Source organism: Nerophis ophidion, unplaced genomic scaffold, assembly GCF_033978795.1.
Source record: "Nerophis ophidion isolate RoL-2023_Sa unplaced genomic scaffold, RoL_Noph_v1.0 HiC_scaffold_48, whole genome shotgun sequence".
Lineage (NCBI taxonomy): Eukaryota > Metazoa > Chordata > Actinopteri > Syngnathiformes > Syngnathidae > Nerophis > Nerophis ophidion.
Genome location: NW_026906970.1, coordinates 155,398 through 162,201, shown reverse-complemented (window position 1 = coordinate 162,201; position 6,804 = coordinate 155,398).

Here is a 6,804-nt window from a genome sequence, read left to right as displayed (position 1 = left end):
TATATTTATAGGGAAGAAACGCTACTTTTTCAGACACACATTCAAAGTAGGATATGCATCCCTGCGTTTTACCAATCAAAAGCCGTCACTGGTGACGTTGGACCAATCAAACAGAGCCAGGCGGTCACGTGACCGTCCACCTGGAACCCGACTTAAACAAGTTGAAAAACTTATTGGGGTGTTACCATTTAGTGGTCAATTGTACGGAATATGTACTGTACTGTGCAATCTACTAATAAAAGTATCAATCAATCAATCGAAAGTGTAAAGGAAAAAAGACACTTTTATTTCAACCATATTTCCTGTCCAAAGCCTAAAGACTGATCGCACAGTTCCTGTCTTCACAATAAAAGTGCCGCTCCATCGCGCCTGCGCTAACAAAATAAGAGTCTCCAAAAGCCAGCGCAAACAAGCTAGCAAGCTACGGAGTTTGCCGCCAAAGTAACAACCAACCTCAAAGACATGCACCTGGGGATAGGTTGATTGGCAACACTAAATGGTCCCTAGTGTGTGAATGTTGTCTGTCTATCTGTGTTGGCCCTGTGATGAGGTGGCGACTTGTTCAGGGTGTACTCCGCCTTCCGCCCGATTGGAGCTGAGATAGGCACCAGCGCCCCCCGCGACCCCAAAGGGAATAAGCGGTAGAAAATGGATGGATACTGTATATATAAATGTATGTATGTATATATGTATATATATATATATATATATATATATATATATACATATACATATATATATATATATATATATATATATATATATATATATATACATACATGTATATATATATATATATATACTGTATATATATATAAATATATATATATATATGTATATATATACATAAAAATTATACGTGTCTTTGTGTATGTTTATATATGTACATGCACTGTATATGTATATATGAGGTAGATCACCTCGACTTGGTCATTAATTGAGTAATTGATTGAGGATGAAAAACTTATTGGGGTGTTACCATTTAGTGGTCAATTGTACGGAATATGTACTGTACTGTGCAATCTACTAATACAGGTTTCGATCAATCAATGCCTACTGAGCCTATGGTGCTATATTGTGGCTCAATGTGCCATATTTTTTTTATTTTAATGTATTATTATTTAACATATATTATCGTTTTAGTTGCTTAAGAGATATTCCTGTCTCTGAATTTGCTCATTGCTATTTTTATGTTTTTGTGCATTATTTTTTGCCGTAGTCATTAAACAAACAGGTTACTCATCAGTTACTCAGTACTTGAGTAGTTTTTTCACAACATACTTTTTACTTTTACTCAAGTAAATATTTGGGGGACTACTCCTTACTTTTACTTGAGTAATACATCTCTAAAGTAACAGTACTCTTACCTGAGTACAATTTCTGACTACTCTACCCACCTCTGCCTATGATGAAAATTACAGACCTCTGTCATCATTTTAAGTGGGAGAACTTGCACACTCAGTGACTGACTAAATACTTTTTTGCCCCACTTAAGTGTTTTCTTTGAGTTGAGGTCACATGACCAAAAAGTTGTTGATTAAAAAAAAAAAGGAAAAACTGGAAAATTGAACACATGAGTCGGCTTTAGCAGTGATGAACAAACAATATGAAAGTAGGTTTGAGGTTCTAGGTCACATGACTACAGCTACTGACAATTGAAATGTTCTTAGTGAGTTAATGACAAGTACTTTATTGACGGTCCCTTAAACTAAAGCACTTGTCAGCAGGGACTGACAGACGTGGCATGAGTTTTCAGTGCCGGGGACAAACAGTCAGCCTGGCTGGATGTTGAATATCTGTTGAATATCCAACTTCTGAACTCATTTGACCTCTGTTCGGCATTTGGAGATCACTCCAGCAGCACTGAGAGAGGACTCCGCCTAACTACCTTTAGGTAAATGTTGCAATCGTTAATACCAACAAAGAAATTCACAGAAAAAATGTTACAACGTAGGTAAAGTAAGGCTCCACTTTTCCAAAAGTCATGGTAGCTTGATGGTAATATACATTGGCTTTGCTATTGACATGCTACTGATTAGCATTAGCAACTTCTCATGACGTTAACCCCCCACCAAATGAGTTAATTAAAACTATGACTAAGACGAATGTTAGAATCAAACAGCTGGTGCGTAATAAATCCAATATTTACAGTATGAACACTTTTTTGGGCGCAAAAAAGAAACAATATGAAATAACACTACTGCCATCTAGTGTATTGGACTTGCAACTGTAAATAAAATTACTTGTAAATGATCATTTGGTAATAATTCAAGAAGATAAAACAAAAGGACTGTTGGGATGTCGCATGGCTGCAGTTGTGTGACCTCAAGTATGCAAAAATCCAGGAGAGCAGAAAGCAGGTAAGATGATTTTAATTTCATCAAAGTAAAATATATAAACAGAAAGCAGTCTTGCATGGAGATGTTCCCAACATAGGTTTAACTTCGAGCACTGAGGAGTGCTCGAGTGAAACATAAATAGACCTATGTTGATTGACCGCAGCTGAGGACCGCTGCCAATCAACGGCGAGTGTGACAAAAACAGTGCTCAGCGGAGTAAACAGGAAGTATGACAAAATAAGAGCACTGAACAGGAAACAAAGTACAAAACACGAAAAACTATCAGAAAGTAAGTGACAGATCGTTACAGGACCTCCCCCTCAAGGAACAGATACCAGATGTTCCCTGGAAAAGAAAAATGGAAAAAAATGTCCACAAAGTAAGGGAGGATGGAAGGAGGATTTGGTGGAAGGTCGCCAAACCTCGTGTCCCCGCAGCCAGCGAGGGAAAGTCAGGTGGCGACGGCGCGTAGAGCGCCGCTGGAACTGGCGGGGCGGGCGGCCACGGAACAGCCACATCATTGGCCGAAAAAAAGACGAGTGCATCCCGCGAGGAGGACGCCCAGGGCACGGCCACATCCGCGGCTGACGTGGAGGCGGGCGCGCTGAAGCAGGCCCGGAGACAGCAGACAAAGCGGCGGGGGCTGCAGCCAAAACAGATACCTCTGCAGGAGGCGGCTGAGGAGCCGATGTTGGTGCCGGCGTGGAAGCGGCAGACGTCATCAACGGCGTGGAAGCGGCAGACGTCATCGGCGGCGTGGAAGCGGCAGACGTCATCGGCGGCGTGGAAGCGGCAGACGTCATCGGCGGCGTGGAAGCGGCAGACGTCATCGGCGGCGTGGAAACGGCAGACGTCATCGGCGGCGTGGAAGCGGCAGACGTCATCGGCGGCGTGGAAGCGGCAGACGTCATCGGCGGCGTGGAAGCGGCAGACGTCATCGGCGGCGTGGAAGCGGCAGACGTCATCGGCGGCGTGGAAGCGGCAGACGTCATCGGCGGCGTGAAAGCGGCAGACGTCATCGGCGGCGTGAAAGCGGCAGACGTCATCGGCGGCGTGAAAGCGGCAGACGTCATCGGCGGCGTGAAAGCGGCAGACGTCATCGGCGGCGTGAAAGCGGCAGACGTCATCGGCGGCGTGAAAGCGGCAGACGTCATCGGCGGCGTGAAAGCGGCAGACGTCATCGGCGGCGTGAAAGCGGCAGACGTCATCGGCGGCGTGAAAGCGGCAGGCGTCATCGGAGGCGTGATTGTTGCAGATGTCATCGGCGGCGTGAAAGCGGCAGATGACGCCGGGCGAGGAGCAGCAAATGCTGGCCGAGGAATAGCGGATGCCGGCGGTGACGAAGCCCGGCGTGGTGCTGCTCTTGGCGGCGTTGGGGCTCGGCGTGGAGCCGGCGTTGGGGCTCGGCGTGGAGCCGGCGTTGGGGCTCGGCGTGGAGCCGGCGTTGGGGCTCGGCGTGGAGCCGGCGTTGGGGCTCGGCGTGGAGCCGGCGTTGGGGCTCGGCGTGGAGCCGGCGTTGGGGCTCGGCGTGGAGCCGGCGTTGGGGCTCGGCGTGGAGCCGGCGTTGGGGCTAGGCGTGGAGCCGGCGTTGGGGCTAGGCGAAAGCCCGCCAGGGACGTAGATGTCTCCGTGGAAGGAGACGCTGGCGGGGATGACAGCGGTGTGTGCCTGGCTGCACCGCAGTGTATAGTGGGCCCCCCTCCACTAGGTGGCTGCCAGACACCGTTCACACATGCGGGAAAACGTGCCTGCTCGTCGGAGTCCCCCGGTGCGAAAACCAGGGACGGGCGGGAGGGGACCAGGAGGAGGGACGAAGACACGTCCCGTGCCAAGTCCCAGCAGGAGGACAAAAGCGACCTCACTGTGGGCTCCACTGGAGCTCTCGGCGAACCAAAAAAGAGAGCGGGAGCTGGCAAAAAGAGCAGCCGGGGAGCAGCCGCTGGAAGCTGCGTAGGAGCAGGGAGAAGCAGCTCAGCAGACGACGGGAAGGATGGCGGCGGCGGACGTGCCGGTCGGAGAGCCGCAGTCGGCGACGGAGCCGCAGGAGCCGCGAGACGTGAAGGAGGAGGCGGGCGCGCCGGTCGGTGAGCCGTAGCCGGCAGCGTTGCCGAGAGGAAGGATGGCGGCGGAGGACGCGCCGGTCGGAGAGCCGTAGCCGGTAGCGTTGCCGCGGGAGCCGCGAGGCATGCAGGAAGTGGCGGACGTGCTGGTCGGAGAGCCGTAGCCAGCCGTTGAGCCGAGAGGAAAGATGGCGGCGGGGGACGCGCCGGTCGGAGAGCCGAAGCCGGTGGCGTTGCCGCGGGGAGAGGGTCCGCGTCTGTAGGCTGGGACCGCACAAACCTGGCCTTCAAGTCCTCCAGGAATTGTGCGGTCCAGAACGTCGGCTGAGGATTGCCGACAGGGATTCTCGCGAGGTCACAATTTTCTGGCTCGAAGTTACTGTTGGGATGTCGCATGGCTGCAGTTGTGTGACCTCAAGTATGCAAAAATCCAGGAGAGCAGAAAGCAGGTAAGATGATTTTAATTTCATCAAAGTAAAATATATAAACAGAAAGCAGTCTTGCATGGAGATGTTCCCAACATAGGTTTAACTTCGAGCACTGAGGAGTGCTCGAGTGAAACATAAATAGACCTATGTTGATTGACCGCAGCTGAGGACCGCTGCCAATCAACGGCGAGTGTGACAAAAACAGTGCTCAGCGGAGTAAACAGGAAGTATGACAAAATAAGAGCACTGAACAGGAAACAAAGTACAAAACACGAAAAACTATCAGAAAGTAAGTGACAGATCGTTACAAGGACAACAATATACAGTATCATTTTAAATGTTGCAATAATAATTTAGATTTATTATCACAAACACAATTATCACCACGCACAAAAGCACCAAAAGTGGTACCGTTGAGAACAGGTATTGATTTCGGGGTACCGGAATCTGAGCCGTATCGGTTGAAATGTGAACAGTATCCATCCCTACCAGCAAGTGTTGTTGTACTGGAAACTAATTTACAAACACAACTTCATCACACACAATACTCCACTATGGAATTGTTCTTATATTAAAATGAGAAACAAATCCATCTTTGTACAGCAATGGGTTCAAAAAGGCATTTGGTCACTGATGCACTTATTGACTGATAAAAGTATTTTATTATTTGAAGACATCAAGTACAACCTGCAAATAGAAAAATATGCAAAAATATATATATTTATATAAAGGCTTTTGTTCAAAATATTCTAATTACAGCATTTTATGGTGTTTAATTATTTGCTGTTTCTTCTTTACTGTATTTTCTCTGAAACCAAAAAATACTCATAACTTCAAAGTTTCCATTCATCCGAAGGCAAATGAGTTAATTTAAGAAAAAAAAAGACGGAATTGACAACTTAACATTTTTTTTAGGATTTTGTTTTGCAATTGAAGACAACATTTGTTGGTTCTGTGATAGGGAAACACAATAAACAGTTTATTTTATGAATGTATGCAGAGTAAATCTCTGTGGGATGATGTACAATATCAGCTTTTGCCTGACACTCCAAACTTTGATTAATATTGATATTGTTTTGGGGATGTTAAAAAAGAAAACGTAAACTTTTTTAAAACACAATGATGGGGATTTTTTTGTTTTACCCACAAATGTAAGTTTGTAAACACAAAACCATCCTTTCACAAACATTTCAGTCATTTTCTCTCACTTTTTTATTGCATAAAGGTCTGGGGACATACATATAAAACAATCATCATATTACAAAAGAGAGTAATATAAATAATTAATAAAATGGATTAAAGACCCAAACAAATGATTCATAAAGTCACACATTTTAAAATTGTATAAAAGACAACTGTTCAGATGATGTGTAAAGTAAATAATAATATGCTTCCTGAAGTGGTCCAGAAGATGTTTCAGATGTGAACCAGTACATATGTATATCATATAAAGGTGATAATCTATGGGATGATTAATAATTAGAAATAAAAGTATGTAATACTTCAATATTTCAAACACCTATAAAAAACACTATTATGCGTAAGTCTAATATTGTATGATGAATATATATATACACACATACAATGTTTATTTAAAAAAATGTCCTGTACTGTTCACTCTCACCTTTTCAATCAAATTGTTCTGTCCAATTTTTAATAAAAGTACACAATGTTGCATATTAATGCATGGACTTGCCTGACAAAAGCACATAAATGTCACACGTTTTATGTGCTTTTGTTGTTTCTCTCTCTGGCACTCATGGAGGGTGGACGCTCCCCTTTCCTCTCCTGCTTGCTTCTTTGTTTTGTCTTAACTTTCTTGTTGCCTCTTTTTGCACTGCTCTCCAAATCTAAACATTGGAACTATTTAACTGGCCTCAACAAAATTGACAAGATCCTAGGTTTGGGGGAACCTGCTGTCGTGACGAAGCGGTTGTTGCTGGACACACGACTGACTCTTGGGAGAAGGAGGGGGGG